The sequence below is a fragment of the Lampris incognitus genome, chromosome 6, assembly GCF_029633865.1.
Source record: "Lampris incognitus isolate fLamInc1 chromosome 6, fLamInc1.hap2, whole genome shotgun sequence".
Lineage (NCBI taxonomy): Eukaryota > Metazoa > Chordata > Actinopteri > Lampriformes > Lampridae > Lampris > Lampris incognitus.
In genome coordinates this window covers 33,499,982-33,525,953 of record NC_079216.1, presented here as the reverse complement: position 1 = coordinate 33,525,953, position 25,972 = coordinate 33,499,982, and the positions used below count along the sequence as shown (strand labels likewise).

The window sequence follows — 25,972 nt, the reverse complement described above, 5'->3', positions numbered from 1 at the left end:
GGGTAGGTGCAGCAATTCTCAACTCAAGGTGAGCCAACTTGGTCACCTGTTCTTCTTGGCTAAGAGCTAATTTCTTGACCATATCTTTAAGCTCTGTCAACTCTGAAGTGTGTTTTGACCTCTCTGACCTCATATTGGTATCACATTCTGATGTGACCTGCACCTGGGTGAGCGCTTTCTTTGTCTTGTGTTGTGACTGGAACTTCTGAGTCTCTTTTGCAAGGTTTCTAAGCTCTGCTTGCAGCTCCCGGAAACTCCAAAGCCTGGGCTTCATTGGTGCGATCCTTGCATACACCATCTCATCCATAAGCCCTCTTAGAAACTGTCGAGTGAGTTTACTATCACGATCAGGAAATTGCCTGCCCCCTCTCTGACTTTCCTCTACCGCTCTCAGTGTTGCCTCCAGAGCAATAGCATAAGAGCAGGCAGACTCTCCGGACCTCTGGCTGCGCTCATAGAAGTCGGCTAGTGGATCAAGTGAGCCTTGTGTGTCGCTGTATTCAGCCCTGAGCTCCTCATACGCCTTCTCTGGAGTCTGGTCGTGGGGGGGTAGGTTCAGGACTAGCTTCCTGGCCTCACCGCTCAGGTGTCGCACAACAGTCGAAAAGCGGAGGTGTGTGGGGAGCTCGATTGCCTCCAGAAGGTACTGCATATCACGAACCCAGTCTTCTACAAGTATTTTGCTGTCTGGATTGCCAGTGAAGATTTGGACATTTTTTACCTGATGAGTTTGCCTGAACCCACCATATGCAGCTGGTGGAAGGGTTGTGTTGGCTGCGGCTCTGACGGCAGCATTCATTGGGGGCTCATACGGACGTGGGTGCATGTGCGGGGTGGTGGATGGGTGTTGTGGGAGTGTGTTGTGGTCCATGACAGCTCGAGGGTCTGAGGCAGGGGCTGTGTGGTTAGGGGCTACATGTTGCACTGCTAGTGGGGTGGTCACCTCTTGGGGGTAGAGGGCAGCAGGCTGTGACATATGCAGCTGGGGGATTGATCCATGCTGCAAACTTTGAAGGGTCTGGCCAGTAGAAGAGAGGTAGCTCATAATGTTCATCATTGGTGGCATTTGAAAGCTTGGCATGAGGGCCTGGGGCACAGGGGGATTATATGCAGGACCAGTGTAGACCTGGGGTTTAGGCTCGGCAGCAGGGCTTTGGTAAGGAGGGGTGTCTGGGTGAGTCATGGTCGGCCGCTGTACAGTTTGCATTTCCGTGGAGGTGGGGCACGAGAGGCTGTGAATGGGCAAAGGGTGTGTGTGCTGGTTCACACTGGCTTGGGCCGGGGGATTAGGTTCCACTAATATCTGTACAGCTGGAAGGGATGCACTGGGCAGGCTGTAGTCTGGCCTGCTGTTTCGGTGGATTGGTTTGGCAGCTGGGCTGCTGTCAAAACATAGTGAGGGTGCTTGCATTGGAGCTCTAGAGGCTGGCAAGGTGGGTGCATGAGCTGGAGTGGAGTAGTGAATAGGGTAAGGTGACAGTATTGGGGGTGGTGGAGTGAGTGGTGCACTTAGTCCTGGGTATGGGGGCTGCTGACTGCTGTGGTGGTCTTGAGGGAGGATCAGCTGTTGGGTGGTGGTGGGGCTAGTGAAGTAGTTGTTAAGCTTTGGTCTCACTGATTGCTGTTGATTTGCAGCACTGGTGGTTGTTACGCCCTTGCTTGAAAGGTGGGGTTGTGTCTGGGCTGGAGTGTCACAGTTGTGGCTGGCTGTGGGCATCGGGGGCAGTTGGGAACCCGGTGTGGCAGCAGAGGCACCTTCTTGCTTTGACTGATAATCTGCATAGTCACTGAACATTTTGATATATTTTTTTCTAAATCACTATGACTGGTGTAACTGTTGGTGTCAAAACAGATGACTATTAATGATTCACTGTGTTCACAGAATAAGTTTAGCTGTGTATGCAAAATCTCCCCTTTTTTCCAGTAAATATATCAAAAAACAATAATCACTATCAACTCAAAACTCACATTAAACTTGAGTCAAAATCAGATGGTCAATACACAACCCTTAACCAAAACCAAAAAATTATGAATGATATATATCAGCATAATGTTAAACACAGTGTTCCTATAGCAGGATCTCACATAGCACACTTTTACACAACTCAAATAACAGTTAAGTTTATCGAAATATCATAAAAAGTCTTCAAATGGATATAGCAAGCTTTCAACAGTCTTTAAAGGATATTTGAAGAGGTGAGTATCTTGCCAATGCTGCAACGCCGATGACAGTAGTTCAGTCCACCACACTGTCCAGTCACTGAAGGTCACGCAGTTCAATGCAGCAGCAAAGGCGAGGACGCGAGTCTCTGTATCTCCTTGGATCTCGAAGCACCACGATCCGAGTCACGGCACCATGAGGTAACCCACACTTTGCGTTCGGCCGTCGTCTCCCTACACGCCCTGGGACTCTGCGTTGTGTTTGTTGTAGTATGATGTTTGCGTGGAAAAGGAAGGAGGCGGAGGCTTGGGATCGTGGCTGAGACCTGGACACTTTACTGGCACTCGCTTACACTTCACCTCTCATCAATCAGCTGGCCGCTGGCCTCATCATACTCACAGCTTCCGGCAGACAAACAAAAAAACATTTCATCAACGTAGCCTTTGGCCCGGGACAAGAACTAGGGGTACGGTGTTGCAAGAGGGACAAACATCGCCATTTGCGGCATTCCCAGGGGAACATACAGCGTAACAGTGCCACCCTGTGGCGGATTTGAATTACTACCTTACATGTACTTGCATGTGTAATGAATGAGTGTTCTTGATGTGCGGATGAAGCACAATTGGCTATGTATACACAGGCACTGTAGCGAGCAATTGTGGGCAATGTCTCAGTGGACCATGGGACTTATATGTAAATGATATGGACTGTGTGTGTGTGTGTGTGTGTGTGTGTGTGTGTGTGTGTGTGTGTGTGTGTGTGTGTGTGTGTGTGTGTGTGTGTGTGTGTGTGTGTGACTAAAGAAACCAAACCAAACTGCTCAAGCGATTTTAGTCAGTCGCTGGGAACAGAGGAGACGTATCTTTTTGGGATGATAGCCGTGATAAGAGAAAACGGGATTTTCAAGGACCCACATGAGGTCGGAAAGTTTGTAGGGGAAAACTTGGAGATGTACGATGGATCAGGATAACGAAGTGGGATGTTTATCATTGATTATATATCAAAGCATCAGAGGGATAGAGCCCTTGTTAAGATCAAGGTATTTTAGAAGTTATCTCTGTGTGACTTGCTTCCCACTCGGATTAAAAGCAAAGCAGAAGGAAGTGATAAGTGGCGTCAATACAGGCTGCGTCATTTCGGGATTTTGCAGTCGTGTGTGAGGCAACAAGAATGAAAAGGGGAGAAGGGGGACAGTAATTCTGTGTTTAACTTTTGAAGGGGAATTGCCGGAAAGCGTTCACCTTGATTATGTGAGTTCTAGGCTGAGGCCATGTGACAGAGCTCCTCTCAGATGTTTTTTGTTGTCAAGAATATTGTAACGTGCATGGATAAGTAGACACGTCGGCCGCTGGCCGACGGATCTGGCCCTTTAGTCGAGCGGTTAACGATGTCTCCCGCGGTGCGGGCGATGCGGGTTCGCGTCTCGGCCGCGGCAGTACCTGTGGTTGCCCTCCGAATTCGCTACATTGGTGTCAGAAGTGGGGTGGTGAGACCGTAAGGCCATCGGAAGCGTATGCGCCCTGAGGCGTGAAGAAAAAGATTGTAAAATTGATAATAAATAATAAAAATCCCGGGCACGTCCCACTAGGAAGAGACCCCGGGGTAGACCCAGAACTCGCTGTAGAAATTACATGTCCAATCTGGCCTGGGAGGAGCTGGAGGGCATTGCTGGGGAGAGGGACATCTGGGGTGCGCTACTTAGCTTGCTGCCACCGCAACCCAACCCTGGAGAAGTGGCTGATGATGAATGAATGAATGAATAATAATTAATAATAATCATAATAATAATAATAATGTCCCAGAAACCCCACCAACAGAAAATGAGGCAACTACCATCTATGCCAAATGAGTGAAGCAGAAGGTAAAACACCATGGCCAGTGGCAACTGCAAAAAACCTGGGAGGACAAGGCAATGCACGGGAAGTACCCAAAAAGAATGAAAGACACAGACGTGGACCAACAAAAGACACACCAGTGGCTGGGGAGCACCGGGCTGAAAGCAGAGTTCACAAAGGGCCTGGTAATCGCTGCACAAGACCAGAGCCTGGCAACCAGATCCTATCACCATCGCATCATCAAAGATGGAATAGACCCAAAATGCAGAATCTGTGCAATGTACGAAGAAACCATCGACCACATTGTTTCAGGCTGCCCAGAACTGGCAAAGACCGAGTACATGTACAAGCACAACAAGGCAGCAGCATACCTGCACTGGAAGATCTGCAGGAGTTACAAGCTCAAGATGACTGAGAAGTGGTACAAACATAAGCCAGAAACGGTCACTGTAAACAATGATGTCACCATTCTCTGGGACATACCCATCCACAATGACAGAGAGGTAAAAGCCAACAAATCGGACATCGTTACCAGGGACAGGAAGGAAAATCACAGAGAAGCTGACCAAGTACAAAAAGCTGGAGATTGAAATCAACAGGACGTGGGAAATGAAGACGGAAACAACACCAGTGGTCGTCGGAGCTCTAGGACTCATGAAGAAGGGAATGAAAAAGTTCACCAGCCATATCCCAGGCAACATCAACATCTGTGCAGTCCAGAAGATCGCCCTACTCGGAACAGCCCATATATTACAACCAGTACTATCAGTCAACTGACATCTGTCCTATAGTGCCTCAGGTCCATAGTTTGGACCCGGCTCTACAGGATGTCAAACAGGAAACATGAAAGAAATGATAATAATAATAATAATAATAATAATAATAATAATAATAATAATAATAATAATAATAACTGGCAGCCTGTCCAGGGTGTCTCCCCGCCTGCCACCCAATGACTGCTGGGATAGGCTCCAGCATCCCTGCAATCTTGAGAGCAGGATAAGCGGTTTGGATAATGGATGGATGGATGGATGGATGGATGGATGGATGGATGGATGGATGGATGGATGGATGGATGGATGGATGGATGGATAATATTAATAATTACATTCATATAGTGCTTTTCTAGACACCCAAAGTGCTTCACATTGATGGGGGTAACTCACTTCAGCCACCACCAATGTGTAGCACCCATCTGGGTGATAATCCTACTTGATAATCCTAATCCTAATACCTGTTCTTCCACCCACATTTTTACTTTGATATTTGAAGATTTCTAATTAGGAATTTCCCCAAAATATAACTGGGGACAGGTACCACTTGTTCTTTGTACTGATAAAGAAAAGGTTTGAAATAACCAGATTTAGATTAAATCAAATTCAGCTGACTTCAAGTTTACTGAGCAGCAAGCAAATTGGCATGTGCTTTGAATTTGTCTTGGTGGGATTTTCAACATAAGAGACAGAGGACATGAGCACATTTGTTTATTTAAAAAAAAAGAATACTGACATTGAACAAAAAAAAGGATAATGTGGAAACAGTTACCTTTCTGAACATAGTGCAAAATAGAAAAGTAATGATATCTGTATATACTGTGACACTACAATAAACGTTTGGCATTGCACTTGGAGGCAACAATTTGTACTGGTAAGAAAATGTCCTTATATGAACATATTCAATGTGGAATATGACTTGAAGGGGAGGGAAGAGAAACCATAGTTAGAGAAACAGTGGTTGAAAATGAAATACAATACCTGGAATAATAGCTACTAACTTTGTAAGAATTCTGGTTGATGCAACAGTAAGGAGTCTTTTAATGTCCATTTATGCCCATGCTAGTGCAAAGGAGCTGTTGTGAGAGACAAATGTTGGGGGGGGGGTGAAGGAGAGTGGGGGTGGTGGGGGGATAATCTAGTACTGATAAAGACCATTAGTTTGGTGAAGAAGCTGTGCTTGTGCCCAGTTGTTTTTGATCTGATTGTCATGACTTTACCTGGAAGGAAGCAAATCAAATATGTAATGGCTTGGATAGGAGGGGTCAGCAATCATGTTGTCACACTTGGACCTGGAGTTGTACATGTCCTGGAGAGAGTTTGCCACGGACCGCACAATACACTGATGTCTGTCTCTGTTCATTGAGGTGGATGACCCAAACCTGACAGATATGGAGCCTTTGAGGATGTACTTAGTGATAAGAAACTATAAGTTCAAGTTCAACTTTATTGTCATGTATATTTAAATTTAAATACAATGAAATCATTGTGCTCTGGCTCTCTCTGTCTTAACACAAAGGACACAAGGACAAAGAAATCAAGGACCCCCCCCCCCAAAAAAATGCACTACAGACCTACATAGACTATGTACACAGAGTCATACATTATAGAAAAGTAAATGATAACACAACAATGTAAGGTGCATATGGGTGCATAAGCTGTTCAGAAACCTGACTGCCTGTGGAAAGAAACTATTACTGAGATGGGTGGTGTGTGATTTGATGCTTTGGTAGTGCTTTTTTAGATGGAAGGAGCGAGAACAGAACATGAGCGGGGTGGCTGGTGTCCTTAATGGTGTTTTGGGCTTTCCTTTTGTAGTGAGTGGTGTAAATATTATGAAGCTGTGGTAGTTCTATGCCAGTGATTTTTGCTGCTGTCTTTACAGTCCTTTGAAGCACTCTGCAGTCCTGAGCAGTCAGGTTGCCAAACCAAACTGTGATACAGCTTGTCAAGACACTCTCCATGGTACTGTGATAAAAGTTCATTAGAGTTTGAGACACCTTAGAAAACACAGTCTCTGCTGTGCCTTCTTGAGGATGCAATTGGTGTTGAGAGACCATGTGAGGGTGTCTGTGATGTGTAAAGCGAGACATCTAAAACTATCCACAATTTCAAATGATGACCCATTGATGGAAAGAGAAATGTGATTTCCTTTGCTCTTTCTAAAGTCAACATAGATTTGTTTTGTCTTATTGATATTTAGAGAGAGATTGTTTTGGTTAAATATTTCACTTCCCTCCTCCCTCATCACTGTCACTTATTAATCCAATCACTGTAGTGTCATCTGCAAATGTTGTCATTTTTGGCAACATAGTCGTGTGTAAACAGACTGTGCAATAGGGGACTGAGCCAGCAGCCCTGATGTGTGCCGGTCCTAAGAACTAATACTAATGAGTATGTTTTACCTATTCTCACAGTCTGGGGCCTGCCTGTCAGGAAATCAAATAGCCAATTACAGATAGAGATGCCCAGACCAAGACCTCCGTGTTTCAACACAAGCTCGGGTGGTACAATTGTATTAAAGCAGAGCTGTAATCAATAAACAACATTTTGACGTATGTATTTTTCTTTTCAAGGAGTACTAAAATAGTATGCAAAGCAAGTGAGATAGTGTCTGTGATGTTCAGTATTAGGGGAATACACCTTTAAGGACACAGGGAGTTATGGGTTAGTAAACAGAGCAGCCACGGGAGCGGGAAGGTAGACGAGAGTCAGTCGGATTATGTGCACGTTATGCATGGAGCGAAATAAACATGCCGAAGTTCCACGGCTAATTCAGAAACGGTGTTATCGTTTGTGAGAGTGAAAAGAAGGTCATTACAATGGCGACGAGGACTTTGTGGATTGACGAAACCTGCACTGCGGAATTGAATTATGTACTCTAATCAGTAGTAACCAAAGGGTAGTAACGTTCAGCTAACTGCATTAGCTGAGCTAGCTAGCACGAATCAACAAGTTCACCTAGTCCATGGGCCAGAGCCCAAAATTTCCTATTTCGGTACACTCAAGGTGGCAAAACTTACTTATAATTTTTGAAAGGATCCATGTCTGTAGATGATATTTTGGTATGATAACCATTCCTGAGTGGCAGCTGTATCACAGTTATCAGCTCATGAAGTTAACCACCCCCTAAAGTAAATTGCATTTTAGACGCTGGTGCATATCCTGGTTTAGCCTCATGGTCAGGATATTTTTCAATGTTCTATAATATTGTCTTTGGTATCATTTTAAAGGGGACCTTCTTAGCTTTCATTCAAGCCCTGTTGTGGATATTTCTCACAAATATAGAGGTCACTTGAGCTCTTCAACCCGTCAATAACACACATCTTTCTGCAATGTTCGCCTAAACTATATACTTTCTTTTAGCCCTGTGGCATCTAGGAATATCAGGGACACAAAACACAAAAACTGGAATACTCACAGGACTGTAAAGATTCAGGAAATGTATAATATACCCATACTATTTCATTGTGTGAGGTGATTGTGAACCTTAAATTAGAAGGGCATTATTACTAAGAAACTAACTAGACCAAAGCCAGTTAGTCCATGGGTCAGACCAGATATCGATATCAGCCAAGGTGACACAACTTCACTGGTGCCATTTTATTTGGTACACTGTAGCCCGTGGAATTAGATACCACACAGGACACAATTACTTCCGGGGTTCTTGTAGCTTTAATTTTATTGTTTGAACCTTCGAAAGCAGATCGTTTTACTGAGTGCATAAATTCCTGTGTCTTTCGAGCAAACAGCTCATAAATGTTCACAGATGTGGCAAGTTTAACAGAAAAAATGTAAAAGGAAAATAAATACAACATACGGTGCAAAATACGGCAGTGGACTATGTACGTTAAACAGGGTTTAACAAAGACATGTGGAACTTCCTGAAGATCGCGCAACTTCTCACTCTGTCAGTTACCTTTAAACAGAATTAAAATGCATATAAAACCTTTACATCCCAAATACAATGGCATGGTGTGGCTTTATTCACGCCAACATTACCTTGTCATGCCTGCAATGGCGAACAGTGGTCGACGGCTCGCGCCCAAAATCACCGAACATCAACTCCAGTAGCGTCAAACCATCTTGTCAAATTACCGACATACAATATTGTTTGGAATAATGTTACAGGTATATTTCACAAGATATTTACCCTTACTTACTGCGGAGTCAGAGCACCGTCACACCGCAATCTTCAGGTGCTCCACACAAGAAAAAAAGAAAGAATACCCAAGATGCACTTGGATAACTTGCACGGAGTTACAATAAAAGTCCGCAACACTGCCACTTACTGGTCAAAACATGCAATGACAACCAAAACTATAAAAATACACTCACAATCTGCTTCACAATTTAACTACATCAAATGACATTTTACATGGCTTGACAGTGTAACAATTACATATATTAACAGTTAAACTAGACTAAATTTAAGTGGAAAATCATTTAACATATTTAACAGATTTACCACCCGGCTACATACTCCCCTGCAAATATAGTCAACGTCCTCGGTGACTACGAAACATGAACTGACTCAAATACTCCCTGCAAGGCCTTTTCAAAGAGAGCAGCACCCAGGCTTGTCAAAACCTTAGAGACCATGTCTGTGCTGACTGAAACTGCATTACAGGCTGACTTTGGCAGATGAAATGGGTTTGAATGAGATCCAGCCATTTCCCGCTAGCTTTTCCTAATGGCAGGTTTAGGTGCATAGGTTCTACGTCCTGCTCCACCAGCATCCTCTGTTAGTGCGGGCCTGTCCCTGTTTTCAATAATGGGCAAGTCACTGTCGCTAACGTCTGGATGCACATCATTAACACATTCTGTTTCTGTGCCACAATTTCTCATATCTGAATAACCTTCCTCAGGTCCTTCACCGTCACTCTCATCTGTGGGTGCTGTCACAGGTACACTAACACTTTCTGCTGCAAGAGGCAGGTTAGGTACTTGCACAAGCCGGCGAGGGATGACTTCCTCAACAATAACAAAATCAGCCTCAGGTGACTCAGGCTCATCCTCAGCTACAGGCTGTGTAGTGGTCTGTAACCTAGTTCTAGTTCTTGGTTTGGGAACTGGTTTCGCACAAGGTCGCAACTCTGACCTATGAACTCTTTTAATAGGACCTCCCTCAAAAGGTTCAACAGTGTGTGTGGTACCCTGGATGTCAACTACCTTGTAGACTGTTGAGGTCCATGTGTCCTGAATCTTATGTCTACCTGGGGGTCTGTGACGTAGGAAAACCAACTGACCAATGTCCACAGGAGGACAATACACCTTCTCATTTTGCAGTGAGATCCTCTCAGCTGCCTTCTGCTCTGAGTACTCTCTGGCTCTCTCATGTGCCTGTCGGAGTCTCTCCTGATGAACAGACAACCAATCCTGTTTCCTGTCTGACACACACTCACGCCCTAATAAAGCATCTACTGGGAGATGTGGCTGTACCCCGAAAAGCAAATAATAAGGCGAGTACCCTGTGGTGGAATGAGGAGTGACATTATAGGCATATACTACTTCAGACAGATGCTCTGGCCAACGCTTTTTTTTCTCTGGTGGGAGTGTCCTTAACAAGTCATGGAGTGTGCGATTGTATCTTTCACACTGACCGTTTCCCTGTGGCCTGTAGGGAGTTGTCCGTGTCTTTTTAACCCCATAGAGTTTGCACAGCTCTGCTATAATTTCACTCTCGAAATTTCGACCTTGGTCTGAGTGCAGTCTCTCTGGGACCCCATATTTCATGAACCACTCCCTGAGCAAAACTTTAGCTGTAGTGTCAGCCTTCTGGTCTTTGGTAGCATACGCTTGTGTGAACTTTGTAAACACATCGGTCACAACAAGGACATTTTCACGGCCATCTGAAGCTGCCTCCAACACTGTAAAATCAACAGCCACCACTTCTAGAGGTCGGGAGGCCAGGAATGCCTGAACTGGAGCATGGATTTTTGGCTGAGGCATCTTGGTCAAAATGCACCGCTCGCAGTTTATAACCCAGCTTTCAACATCCTCGCATAGCCCTACCCAAAAACACCTCCCTCTTAGCAAGTTTACAGTGCGCTCTATGCCCTGATGTCCCATGTTGTTATGTACATTTTCTAGAACTTGGTCCCTCAAACAATTAGGCACGAGTAACTGCCACACTTCTCCATGACGTGGGTCTGTGATAACCCTGTACAACAACCCTTCTCGTTGTTGTATGCATCTCCATTGTTTCAACAATCTTTTCACTTGACTAGACAGGGCTGCTCTCTCTCTGGGACATGGCCTCCTCCCCCGATCCCAAAATGCCCTAAACTCTTTTAGGGTGGGGTCACCGGCCTGAAAACCTACCAGCTCCTCTCTGGTATAACCTGGCAGTGTGGGGGTGTTGCCCTTTTTAGTACCTGTCTCACCAGACCTCGACTCCCCAGCATGGATCTGTCTCACTTTGTAACACTCCAGACCTCTAGAGACAAGACCAGGATCCAGAACTGTTCCTCGCTCAATCAGGTTACACACAGTGATACAGTCGTCAAAATCCGAGTCAGGGTCTGTTTCAGGCTCCCCTGCAAACTCCTGCCTAGAGAGAGCATCTGCGGCGGCATTACTGCAACCAGGACGGTACTTAACCTCGAAATCAAAAACATACAGTTGCGCTACCCACCTCTGCTCTATAGCACCCAACTTGGCTGTCTTGAGGTGGCAGAGTGGATTGTTATCAGTCAGGACAACAAACTTTGAACCAAGCAAGTAACCCCTGAATTTTTCAGCAACTGCCCATTTTAAGGCAAGCAACTCCAACTTCATGCTACTATAATTTCGGTCATTCTTCTCAGCCTGGCGTAGTCTGCGGCTAGCATATGCTAGGACACGTCTGGTGTCCCCTTGCTGCTGACACAATACAGCGCCTAATCCATGCTGACTAGCATCTGTCTCAACTACAAATGGTTGTGTGAAGTCGGCAAAACCCAAAATGGGAGCAGAGGTAAGTTTTTCCTTTAACTGCTCAAAGGAAGAGTCACACTCTGGTGTCCACATATTACAAATCTGGTGACCTACTTTCCCTGTTTTTTTCACACCTGAACATTTGTTGACTAGGTCATGCAGTGGCCCGGCAATCTGTGAGAAGCCTTGAAGGAATCTCCTGTAGTAACTACAGAAACCCAAGAACGACTGCAGCTCTTTGGCAGTGGTTGGGACCTTCCAGTTCTTAACAGCAGAGACCTTGGAGGGGTCAGTTCCTATTACCTTCTGCTGACACCTGATGACCCAAAAACTTTACTGACTGTTGTAGAAAAGCACACTTCTGCAACTTCACCTTAAGGCCCGTCTCTGCCAGTCTCTTAAACACAGTCTCAAGTCTCTCCAAATGCTGCTCAAATGTCTCTGAAAAAACCAAGATGTCATCTAGGTAGACCAGGAGTATCTGAAAAATGAGATCATTCATAGTAACTTGCATAAGTCTCTGAAATGTAGCTGGACCGTTACAAACACCAAAAGGCATTCTCACGTACTCATACAGACCAAACGGTGTAGTAAATGCAGTCTTAGTCCGATCTCTCTCATGCATAGCTACCTGGTGGTATCCGCTCGCCAGATCTATGGTCGAAAAGAACTTTGCCCCTCTCAGCGCATCAAAACTCTCATCAATTCTCGGGAGCGGGAATGCATCACGTCTTGTCTTTGAGTTGAGTTTCCTGTAATCGACACATAGCCTCAGACTACCATCTGCCTTTCTCACTAGTACTATGGGCGAAGCATAAGCACTAGAGCTTTCTTGAATGACCCCTTTTTTAAGCAGCTTGCCAATATGTTTCCTGACTTCACTGTACTGTGTGGGTGGGATTCGTCTGTATGGCTGTGTTACAGGTATGTCATCTGTCAGATGGATCTCATGTTGTACTTTGTCAGTGTGGCCTAGATCTTCATCTTCTGTTGCAAACACAAAAGAGTACTTCTCCAGTAACAAAGTCAGCTGTGCTTGCTGTTCTGGGCTACCACAAAAATTGAGCTTGCCGAGAATTTCCTGCACATCTGTCGGTGTTTCGGGGTGTTCACTGATACTCACTTGTTCAGTGTCTGCTAAGATTCTCTGGAACTGTACCTCACAAAGCTCATCACTTTTCACACAGTCTACCTGAGTCAAAACCCCTAGCCTAGTCCGTGGCCCTAGCCAGATATCTTCATCAGACATGTTCATGACTCGGACTGGAAAAATGTGATTGCCCGATGAAACCAAAGTAGGCACAACAACCAAACCTCCAGAAACGGGGACACCCACAGACTCCAGCAACAAAAAAGAACCATCCTCACTCACGGTCCTGAGTCCCCTTGCCATAACTGTAGCAGCAGATGAAGCAGGTATATGGACTACATCCTTACCAGCTACCCTAGCGAAAGAGAGTCTGTCTGTTGCATGTACTGCATGAAGATGATTAAAAGCCTCTCTCCAGGCAGAGTAAAACCTCTCCTGCAGTGTGGTGTCAAACTCAGTGTGTACTAGCTCTCTGCATTTTTTGACAATGTTCATCCCTATTAGACCTGGAACAGAGGAAGAGTGTTCAGAATCTTTAACTATCAGAAAACCTCGCTCTGGGATAGTCAGACCCATGGCTTCTACATCAAGCTCCACATAGCCCATATAGGGTATGTCTAATCCATTAGCTGCAGTGATCTTTAACCACTCAAATGCCGGGTGAATGTCTTCGCCTTTCACTGACAGGTGTTCCCTGAAAAAACTCTCAGAAATTGTACTGACCTGGCTACCAGTGTCAAGTAAGCAGGACACTGTAACACCTCGTAGTTTCACCTCAACAGTTTTACATTCTCCGACTGCACGCTCTAAGATCCTGCTTCTTTCTGGAGTCTCTTTTGGTGAGCCAGCTTCCTCCCCTCGAGTTGTGTGGCTCATGACAACTGAGGGTGCGAGTTTTCCTGCACTACATAAGAACTAGGTGTTGCGTCCCCTTGACCCCCTCTGGCCTGTGAGCATTTTCTTGCAATGTGACCTATGCCTCTACACTTGAAACAGATAGGCTGACCATCTGGTGTGAACTTTGGCTGGGGTCTAGGTCGTGGCTTGGGCTCTAGGAATGTCTGTTGAGTGCTGCGCTTACTCAGTTCACCTACAGCAAAGGCTAGATCAGCAAGTGTTTTGCCTAACTCTGCTAGCTGTTTTTCCTGATGGGCTACTGCTCTCCGAACATCATTTAATGCCGTACCTTGGGCATTGATTGTTTTAATAATGGAGCACTGGGTTTCTGGAACCTCTGATGTAACTTGGTTGCTCTTTATGACCCTGGGACGATGAGACCTGCTGTCCTCCATCTCCCACAGGAGGGCCTCGTTCCTCACATCTAGAAGGCTGCTCTCTGGTTTGTCCCTAACCATTTTCCTGAGTTCACGCCTGAGTGCTGCTTCTCTTAAACCCTCAATAAACCGGTCTCTGAGCACAGTTTTCTCATTAGGTATTACATCTGTGGACTGTTTCACTACAGAGCTCAAAATCTGGGATAGTGCATGGGAGTAGCCACGGAGGTCTTCTCCATCAGTTTGGTTACGGTTGTAAAAGGTCTGCAAAAGCTGTGTGGAACTGCGCTTTTCCCCAAATGCATTGCTCAGGTAAGAGTATAAATCACTGGGCCCCACTGACTGACCCCTCATGCATAGTCGCACCAGGGCCACGCAATAGAGATAGTATATAGTCACATTGTTCTTCTGTTGTTTGCTCTCTGTATCTTAAAACCCTTTCAACCTCTTCAATAAACTCTTCGACAGATCTCCTGTCTGTACCACACTCCCCACTAAATGCTTGGATCTGGCGTTCTCTTGGAACGTAGATGTATGAACGTGTGGGTGCACTGTTATCACTTGCTCTCTGAGCCCTTGCTTCACCATTTAACCTGGTGAGCTCATCTCGCAGTCTGGCGAGCTCTTGCATGGTGGTCTGCATTTCTTCTGTAGCACCTTCACCTATACCCGTTATGCCACCTGAGGTGTGGCCATTATCATTACGTGAACTCCCTTCATCACCAGAATCACTAGACATAATGATATATTAATCTTTACTCAGTCCAGTATAAATGAGGATATTTAGTTCAAAACCTGGTTCAAGGATACTACAAGGACAGTCTTTAACTTGGAGCCTTGCTGGATCTTGGTCTTTGTAGCTGAAGTTAGCGCTGGAGTCCTCTGCGCTGGTACGGCTGAGTCGTGTGAAACAGGAAGCACCAGAACCTCGTAGAGCCCCTCACGTCGTCTCTCGCTGGTCACCACCTCCACAGCAGGATGGCTTCAGACTCAACACCAACGGACGTCACCAGCAATCTTCACCACTGCCGTATTTATTATTTTTTTTAAGTAAAAATAAGCCACTCTGTTGCCAATTTAAAAAAAATGTTTTAGCTACGCCCCACTCCTGGTACCAAAATTATGTAGCCCGTGGAATTAGATACCACACAGAACACAATTACTTCCGGGGTTCTTGTAGCTTTAATTGTATTGTTTGAACCTTCGAATGCAGATCGTTTTACTGAGTGCATAAATTCCTGTGTCTTTCGAGCAAACAGCTCATAAATGTTCACAGATGTGGCAAGTTTAACAGAAAAGATTTTAAAAGGAAAATAAATACAACATACAACATACGGTGCAAAATACGGCAGTGGACTATGTACTTTAAACAGGGTTTAACAAAGACATGTGGAACTTCCTGAAGATCGCGCAACTTCTCACTCTGTCAGTTACCTTTAAACAGAATTAAAATGCATATAAAACCTTTACATCCCAAATACAATGGCATGGTGTGGCTTTATTCACGCCAACATTACCTTGTCATGCCTGCAATGGCGAACAGTGGTCGACGGCTCGCGCCCAAAATCACCGAACATCAACTCCAGTAGCGTCTAAATCAAACCATCTTGTCAAATTACCGACATACAATATTGTTTGGAATAATGTTACAGGTATATTTCACAAGATATTTACCCTTACTTACTGCGGAGACAGAACACCGTCACACCGCAATCTTCAGGTGCTCCACACAAGAAAAAAAGAAAGAATACCCAAGATGCACTTGGATAACTTGCACGGAGTTACAATAAAAGTCCGCAACACTGCCACTGACTGGTCAAAACATGCAATGACAACCAAAACTATAAAAATACACTCACAATCTGCTTCACAATTTAACTACATCAAATGACATTTTACATGGCTTGACAGTGTAACAATTACATATATTAACAGTTAAACTAGACTAAATTTAAGTGGAAAATCATTTAACATATTTAACAGATTTACCACCCGGCTACACACTAACAGAAGTAAAATAATACATGATAACCTTTCCAAATGAGCAGCTATTTCATTTTTCTTTCAGGAAACCTGTTTCTGTGCCTCTCACGATTGTGTATTTGCCCAGATTTTTACAAATATAGCATTTCAACACCCCTGGTACTGATTAGCCTAGCTTAAACTCGGGGACAGTTCTTAGTTGGCCAACAACCAAGGATAACCAGTACTGTGTACTTCCATTCATTGTGCTAAGCTAGGCTAACGTGCAGCCAGATAGCTTTCTACTAAACACATATAGAGGAAACTGGTATCTATCTTCTTGTCTCACTCTGGAGAAGATTGTAAGCTAATTTCCCATAATGTTAGCATGTTCTTTTAATGTATATGTTAATATGATTAGTTAAAGTGGCTACGAGGAACTTTCATCTTGTGTTGATTTTAGCGGCCTCATGTGGACAAAATACAGCTGTTGCATAGCAACTAGGTAATGTATCTATTTGTGGCTATGTAAGATAAATAATGGTAATATGACGCTGGTGAAGCAAAGTAAACTTTGTTTTAGTAGTGTTCATACACCTAAGTTACATGTATTTGTTTGTATGTGGCAGGTGAAAACTGACTGAATATGGCCACTGGTGAACAAGCAAGTTTTTACCCAATACCAAAGCGCCCACGGGTGGAGTGCATTATCCACTGTTCTGATGATACAGGTAAGCTGGTTTCACTACAAAGTGTCGACTCATGGAGAACTCTGCTCAGGGCAGCTCAGATACCAAATCATGCACCAGTTTTGAAACTGGCAAAAGACATTCCTGAGGGACAGATTCCAGCAATCTACTACCACAGAAAGTGTCGCAGTATCTTCACTATGAAGCAAATTCTTGATGGCCTCCTTGCAAAAGAAAAGAAAAGTTGTGTCTCTGCTGAAGAGAAACAATCTAAGAGAGTAGCTCGACATGCTCCAAGTACATCTAGGACTTATGATGCAGAGTGCATATTTTGTCAGAAAAACAGCAAATATTCCAAGAGACAGAATACGAGAGAAGTACTGGTGCAGTGTCAAGAACTGCGAGCTGATGCAAAGATCAGGAGTGCAGCCACAAAGAAAAGGGACAGCAGAATCCTTGCCATTGTGAGTAGAGACCTTGTAGCAGCTGAAGGGCACTACCACAGGTCATGCTATAGACTTTACACCAAAGAAGAGGTTTCCAAAGGAGAGGTTGCCAGCAATGAAGATGATGATGCTGCAGCCCAGTATGAAGCTGCTGTGAATAAGGCATACAATGAGCTGTTCCTCTTCATCAGGATGGAGCTTTTTGGCAATCCTCAAGTGATGACAATGACTGATCTCTCTTCTAGTCTGGTAGCTTCAATGAACTCCCAAGGCATTGCCCAAGTCAAGGAATCAACCAAGAAGCACATAAGGCGAAACCTGGAGAGTGAGTTTGCTGGAGCCTTGCAGATATTCCCTGATGAGAAAGGAAAATTCCTCCTCTATCCCGATAACTTGTCCATGAGGGAACTTGCCAAAGAAAATCAATCTCTCAAAAGGGAGCTGCAGATCCTGAAAAGTGTCAGTGCACACGATGTTATAACCAAAGCAGCCATCAAATTGAGAGCAGACATTAAAAGTCAAGATGTTCCTCAAACCTGGCCGCCTGAAGTCAAACCAGAAGCAGAATGTCCTACCATTCCAGAGTCGCTCATTATCTTCCTGTACTCTCTACTCACAGGCTCAAATGATCCTGATCATGCATCCCAGAGAGTGCAGTGCCTTCTGCAGTCATTTGGCCATGACATAGTATATGCAGTGACATGTGGAAATACCAAGCCTTCCAAGCACATTGTTCTGCCATTCAGTGTCAAATCGTTGACAGGAAATGTAGAGTTGATAAACATCCTCAACCGACTTGGTCAGAGTGTGTCCTATTCACAGATGGAAGAGATCAACACTGCCCTGTGTCTCCAGAAACTCTCATCATCAGGGAGTGGCATTGCCCTTCCAGCTAACATCCATCCTGGCATATTCACAACTTTAGCCTGGGACAATATCGACCGTCTTGAAGAAACTGTCAGTGGTGAGGGAACATCTCACAGAGTCAATGGGATTGCTGTGCAAGCAAAGCCAGTCAACCCACTTCCTGTCCAACCCATGCCCACTGTTCCCAAAACAAAGAAGAGAAGCATTGATGGACCCCCACCAATGTTACCAACTTACAATGAAGCAGATGTCCAGTCTCTCATGGACCTTATGGAGAATAACTGGCTCAATCCTATGTCCCCTGATGAGATTGATTTGGTTAGCCTCTCCACTGGCAACATGGCTCCACCTGATGTGACCATAGATCTCTTGAGAGCTCTTGAGAAAGGAGAAGAGGCCTACCAAGCATTCCAGCAAACAAGGTTAGATGCAGACCCACCACCTGTGAAATTCCACGACAAGATGACCAAGCAAAGTCTGAAAACATTCTCCAATGTCAGCACAAAACAAGCTCATGGAAAGAAAGCACAGGATGTGGTTCTGAAGGCAGATAGAAACCTTTTCAGTCACATGATCCTGGTGGCTGAAAGCAGGAAGGTGAATCTGAAGGATGTCCTTGCCTACCCATTGGGCCCACTACCATGGGCACTGGCAAATGCTGATGGGTCCTTACGAAAAACAAACAAGGCTGCACTTGCCAGAGAGCTTGAAAAGAATGTATCTCCTGCAGAAGACATCCCAATCCCATCTACTTCCATCATTGATGGGATGAGCCTGGTCCAAAAAATGAATGGCAACAACAAAACCTTTGCACAGGTGGCAGAGTCAGCCTTGACCCAGGTCCTCCATGAGGGAGCACAGAGTGGGAGGATTGATGTTGTTTTTGATGTCTATCACCAGACTTCGATCAAAGATGCTGAACGACTGAACTGGGGTGGAGACATCACTCTCCAGTACAAGAATCTTGCAGGGGGACACCACGTCCAGCAGTGGAGAAAATTTCTGTGCAGTTCCTCCAACAAGACCAGTCTCATCAAGTTTCTGGTGGAAGAGTGGAAACTCCCACGATACAGAGCTATGCTGCATGGCAAGGTGTTGTACATGACCTGTGAGGAAACCTGCTACAAGTCGACAGAAGATGGGTGTGAGGAAGCAGCAGAACTGCACTCCACACATGAAGAAGCTGACACCCGTCTGCTCCTGCATGCATTGCATGCAGCAAATGCGGGCTCAAAGTCAGTTATCATCACAGCTGAGGACACTGATGTCATGGTGCTTTGTCTTGGCTTCCAGAAGGACATCACCTGTCCCATCTACCAGAAGTGTGGGACTCAGAACCGCACACGGTTTGTCGACATCACCAAACTGGCAAGTTCACTTGGAGACAGCATCTGTGACAGCCTAATTGGCTTACATGCCTTCACAGGCTGCGACACTGTCAGTGCATTCGCTGGTCGAGGGAAGCTGAATGCCCTGAAGATAGTGAGAAAGCACACTTCCTGCCAAGAGACTTTTAGTCAACTGGGACAGACATGGAATGTGAGTGATGAGCTGTTCCAGAAAATTGAGCAGTTCACCTGTTGGATGTATGTTGCTAATAGCAGCACTGCTGAGGTGAACAAACTGCATTACCAGCTCTTCTGCACCAAAAGGGGAGAGGTTGAGTCCAGCCAGCTGCCACCATGTAGAGACTGTCTCTTTATGCATGTTCAACGAGCCAACTATCAGGCAGCAATATGGAAGTGCTGTCTGCAGGCTAACCCTGTGGTGCCAAGCCCTACTGAGTATGGATGGACAGACGATGAAGGCAAGCTGGCCATTTACTGGATGCGCTCCCCACCTGCACCAGATGTGGTCTTGGAAATGCTAACATGCAAGTGTGTGCATTCATGCAAAATGCCAAGCTGCATGTGCCTGTCAAATGGACTTCCATGCACAGACATGTGCAGGTTACAGACCTGCAGTAACCAAAAACAGCAGGATGGTCCAGAACTGGACTTTGAACTTGGGGAGTTCGATGATGAGAGAAACGAGCAGTTTGATGAATGACAGTGTGATGATTCTGATGGTATTACTGTGGTAGTAGTCTATTGATGCACAGGATGTTGATTCTGGACTTGGTTACCCAGAGCTTGATAACAATAATGTAACCATATTCACATATACCCATTACCCTACCCATTACCATTACATATACCCACTAATGATATGGGATTACATGTATCATTGACTAAGTATATGTAAATGTCAATGTTGTTTAAAATATTAAAATAGTTCATTACCTCACTATGGTATTCCTTTTTATCATGTATTTTGATTGTGTATTTAAACAAATGTATAGAGACCAGTTTGTGACCTAACTGGCTTTGGTCTAGTTCTCATTTAAGGTTCACAATCACCTCACACAATGAAATAGTATGGGTATATTATACATTTTCTGAATCTTTACAGTCCTGTGAGTATTCCAGTTTTTGTGTTTTGTGTCCCTGATATTCCTAGATGCCACAGGGCTAAAAGAAAGTATATAGTTTAGGCGAAAATTGCAGAAAGATGTGTGTTATTGACGGGTTGAAGAGCTCAAGTGACCTCTATATTTGTGAGAAATATCCACAACAGGGCTTGAATGAAAGCTAAGAAGGTCCCCTTTAAAATGATACCAAAGACAATATTATAGAACATTGAAAAATGTCCTGACCATGAGGCTAAACCAGGATATGCACCAGCGTCTAAAATGCAATTTAGTTTAGCGGGTGGTTAACTTCATGAGCTGATAACTGTGATACAGCTGCCACTCAGGAATGGTTATCATACCAAAATATCATCTACAGACATGGATCCTTTCAAAAATTATAAGTAAGTTTTGCCACCTTGAGTGTACCGAAATATCGTCTGGCCCATGGACTAACCCAAGTCATCCGCCATCTCATCATGGCAAAGTTTTTCGCGTCGAGCGACGCATTCCCGGCGTTTGATATCAATGGAGGTGCCCCGGGGACGTTGGGACCTAGATGGGAGAAATGGACGGCTCGTTTCGAAAATGTCTTGTTGGCCATGGACATCAAAGACAATACTAGGAAACGTGCCATGCTGCTTCATTATGCGGGCGAACAGGTATATGTCATTTTTGTGACGCTGCCTGATAAGGGAGACGCTAAAAACTTTGATAAAGCCGTTAAGGCACTTGAGACTTATTTTTCACCAAAGAGGAATGTGGATTTTGAGGTGTACAATTTTAGGCAATCTACACAGTCTGAAAATGAAACCGTTGGGGAATACTATGTCCGCTTATGCACACTTGCAGTATCCTGTGAGTTCTCTGATGTTGACGCAGAAATAAGACGCCACATTGTGCAAACCTGCATATCGCACAAGCTTAGGAGAAAAGCTCTCACTGATCCCACGGTGAATCTGACAAAACTCCTGGAACTAGCCAGGCTGGAAGAAGCGTCTGAACAACAAGCACGTGAAATGGAGAAACGATCAGACGCCGTTTCGGATGGTATTTTGGCTCTGCGCCACCGAGAGCGCAGGAATCAGCGGGCTAGGCAACCTGCTCATTCTGCCCGGCAGCCTGCGCATACGGCCCCAGGCGCGCACGGACGTGAGTGCTTCAACTGCGGTGGTTCATTCCCTCATCAAGGTGACTGCCCAGCACGTGGGCTTGCATGTCGCAATTGTGGCAAACAAAATCATTTCTTAAAAATGTGCCGGTCGCGCCCAAGACAAAGTATGAACTATGTACAATGTCAACAGTCAGATGACACCTCAAAATCACATGCCCACTCACCGCGTCCCAATGAAGACAGCACAGACCACTCCCCCAGATATCTTTTTACACTGAAAGACCCAGCTATCACAGCGCCAAAACAGACCATTCAGATAAATGGGTCGCCTCTCGAAGTGCTGGTAGCTACAGGAGCCTCAGTCAATGTAACGGACTATTGCACATTTCAATCACTCCCAGCCCACCCAGTACTGCAGAACACATCAGTCCAGATTTTTTGCTTATGGCTCCCGCACGCCTCTGCCAATGCACAGGCAATTCTGCTCACAACTCAGCTTCCGAGACAGAATTGTCAGAGAAACATTCTTTGTGGTCGACAAGCCAGCGATTCCTGTAGTAAGCTGCCAGACAGCAGTTGCCCTCAACCTAGTCCGCCTGGTCAACAATGTACGTGTGCCGCTCATGCTCCAAAAAAAATTCCCCACCGTTTTTCAAGGCATTGGAAAGCTCAAGGATCACCAAGTGAAAATCCACATTGACACTACAGTGCAACCAGTCGCTCAACAACACAGGCGCATCCCCTTCCACATGAGACAGCTAGTGGAACAGGAGCTGAAGAAACTAGAGGCACTAAACATCATCGAATGTGATGAAGGCCCCACGCCATGGGTCTCTCCAGTGGTAGTAGCTCCAAAGCCTAAACAACCAGGAAAAATCAGACTGTGTGTTGACATGAGACGCCCAAACAAAGCCATCAAGCGTGAGAGGCACCTCACTCCCACAGTGGACGACATTCTAGCAGACCTCAATGGGGCAAAAGTGTTTTCCACACTTGATCTGACAGCTGGCTACCACCAGATTGAACTCCATGACTCCCGCTACATAACAACCTTCACAACACATGTGGGCCTGAGGCGCTACAAACGACTCAACTTTGGGATATCTTCAGCGGCAGAGATTTTCCAAAACACCATTAGAGAGACAATGTCTGACATCCCGGGTGTTCTGAATGTCAGTGATGACATGCTGGTGTATGGCACTAGCCAAGAAGAACATGACAAGAGCCTAGAGGCGGTCCGTACGCGTCTCAGTGAATGTAACCTCACACTCAATGCTGACAAATGTGACAAGACCAAGGTGGAGTTTTTTGGATATGTATTCTCAGATCAAGGCATCTCAGTGGACCCCAAGAAGGTGGCTGCAGTCAAGGAGACCCCAGCCCCACGGAACCTGGGAGAGGTCAGAAGTTTCCTTGGCCTTGTCACATGCTGTGGTCGTTTCATTCCAGGTCTAGCCACCCTGACACAGCCTCTCAGAGAGCTCACAAAGAAAGACTAGCTGTGGGACTGGTCCCCAACCCACCAGACAGCTTTTGACAAACTCAAAAATGCACTGAGCAGTGACACAGTCATGGCCTATTTTGACCAATCGAAACACACAGAAGTTGTTGTGGACGCAAGCCCTGTAGGCCTAGGGGCTGCGCTTACCCAAACCGACTCTGATGGTACACTGCACACACTTGCCTATGCCAGCAAAACACTGTCACCTGTAGAACAGCGATACTCACAGACTGAGAGGGAGGCTTTAGCTATAATCTGGGGCTGCCTTCATTTCCAGTTATATCTACTCAGATGCCCATTCACAGTGGTTACTGACCACAAGCCGCTGGTGCCCATGTTAAACAAGCCATCTTCCTCTCCCCCTCCCAGAATTGAACGCTGGCTACTAAAGCTACAGCACTTCAACTTCTCTGTGACCTACAAGGCAGGTGTTGGTAACCCAGCAAACTACTTCTCCAGACACCCAGTCCCCACACACGAGTCGAATAGCACACGTGCCACCGAGCTGGCTGAAGCACACGTACGTTTCATCATTGACCATGATGTTCCCCGCGCTATGTCGCTGCAGGAGATCCACACTGCCACACAGTCTGACCCATGCTTCCAGCGGGTCATAGCTGCAGCCAGAGTACCTTAATGATTTTGTGCCATAACATAACACCTTGGACTGTGTTGTAGTGGAGCATTAGTTTGGTTTTTGTATGCCGTTAATTCAACAACAAAAAAAATGTTTATGTTGTGATACCTCTAGTGGGATTTGTTACAAAGAAACTTCAACCCCTATCCTATAACAGGAATGTAATGTTTACTTTCTTGGGAATGTTGGAGGGATGTGATGTTCAGTAGTAGGGGCATACACCTTTAAGGACACAGGGAGTTATGGGATAGTAAACAGAGCAGCCACGGGAGCGGGAAGGTAGACGAGAGTCAATCGGATTATGTGCACGTTATGCATGGAGCGAAATAAACATGCCGAAGTTCCACGGCTAATTCAGAAACGGTTTTATCGTCTGTGAGAGTGAAAAGAAGGTCATTACAGTGTCATCTATAAATCTGTTGGTACAGTAGGCAAACTGTAATGGATCAAAGGTTGCAGGAATGTTACATTTTATATATGAAATAACCAATCTTTCCAGGCACTTCATAATAACAGAGATCAAAGCAACAGGCACAACAGTGGTTTTCGTAAAACACAGTGAGACCACACACAATGACAGGGACAAATGGACTATCATTACTATTAGCAGTTTTAATTTTTCGAGTGAGAACATTAAATCCTGCTCTGTGTTTTCTGATGACAATGTTTATGTTTTCTTCACATTTCAGATCATAGGAGATTTTGGTTACCTCCCCCAGTCCTCACTTTACAATGCGGATTGCTGATTCATCTCCATCTGTTGTATGTCTTTTTAGAGAGATTTGGCTTTTAATTGGTGAAGGCAGTATGGAACAAATATTGCTTCCCCTGGTTGAGACCGCAATCAAAGAGGACTCCACATTTTTGAAAACTTATTTAATGCTAAGATAGATATTTGTGAGATTCAAAAGATGTGCTTGGGAGGTCAGCTCAAACAGACTCAAATGAAAAATCAGAAAGTTGACACAGATTTTGAGTTATTCAACATTTAGTCAAATGTTTGCTATGGTTTAATGGCTCAAGGCTAAAACATGTACAGTCTTCTTTAAATCATCTACACAGAAATAGAAAGAAATGTGTGTTAATGTGTGTGCGTGTCTGTGTGACCAAGTTTTACACTACAGTAATGGAAAGAACAGATACTTTATATTGAAAAAGAAGTGGAATTACTCAGTGCAAAACAAAACTGCTAGTCTAAGATGATATAATGTTGGTAAGTAGTATCTGTAATCTCCAGAAAATCAGAGACCATTGGTAATCAAGATGTTTGAAAAAGTAGTTTCAAAAACAGCTCTATAGTTAGGTAGAACTTGAAATGAATGTAATTACTATGTGATGATAAAATAATTTGTAATTGTTATAGTGAAACAGCCTTTGCATTGTTTAGAAAATATATGGGCTCTTTTCAACTGAATTATCGCCATATTATTTATTAAACTATGTCTCTAATAAATCATTCCAATTTTTATTCAAATGTTGATCAATAACTTTCTATTTGTACCTATTGCTTTAAACTAGAGTTTTCCAGTTTATTGGAGTTCATAATTGTTAGTGGCTATATCACAATAAAGACGATTTCATATAATTTAATTGTACTGATTTTATATCTAGCAATTTAGCATACGAAGAGATTTTGCCTTCTCATTTTATTATTTGTAGTAATTTCTGTATCTCATTACTTTATACGCGTCATAAGATAGCCGCTATCTTTTCTTCACTGCTGATAAGTTATATTGTATGTCAATCAATTAAAGTGTGTGTGTGTGTGTGTGGGGGGGGGGGCACGTTTGTTCAATAACACCTCTCATTGGGCAATACGTATTTCAGGAAACGCCTTTGAAAGAAACGTTCCTTTTTGTGATTCGCCAAGACGGACATGGCAACAAACTACGTGACGAATGCATATTATGGTTTTTGTGCACCTACAAAGCAGAAAGCCTTTTCTGCCAGTCACTAGCAAGCTGCGAGCAAGAAGGCTGGGAGGGGTTAGCGTGTCTTCAAGTCGCTGCTTACAAATCCGTTGGTTTCTTTCGCAAAAACGCGTTTTCTTTAACAGTTATTTTTTTCTCCGTTGTTAGTTATATAACATTACAAAACTGAAGTTGCCTTTGTGAAGGTAAGGCCGTTTTTTCCCTGACACACTATTACCGGTTTTTTTTCCCAAAATGGCTGCGCCAAGCTAGCCAGCACTTAGCATCAGCTAACAGATTCTACGCTAGCTAGAGGTGGCATATTAGCTTAATAGCTAGATAGAGA

The 25,972-nt window shown here is 44.6% G+C and overlaps 1 long non-coding RNA gene across 1 annotated transcript in view; it reads left to right on the top strand.

The window, feature by feature from the left end:
- The window catches only part of LOC130114439 (uncharacterized), a 57,316-nt gene extending 32,049 nt beyond the window's left edge, over positions 1 to 25,267 (top strand). Inside the window, exons 2-3 of the long non-coding RNA XR_008810399.1 lie at positions 16,643 to 16,744; positions 24,406 to 25,267. This is a non-coding gene — a long non-coding RNA (uncharacterized LOC130114439). The remainder of the gene's footprint in view (positions 1 to 16,642; positions 16,745 to 24,405) is intronic.
- Positions 25,268 to 25,972: the final 705 nt, after the last annotated feature.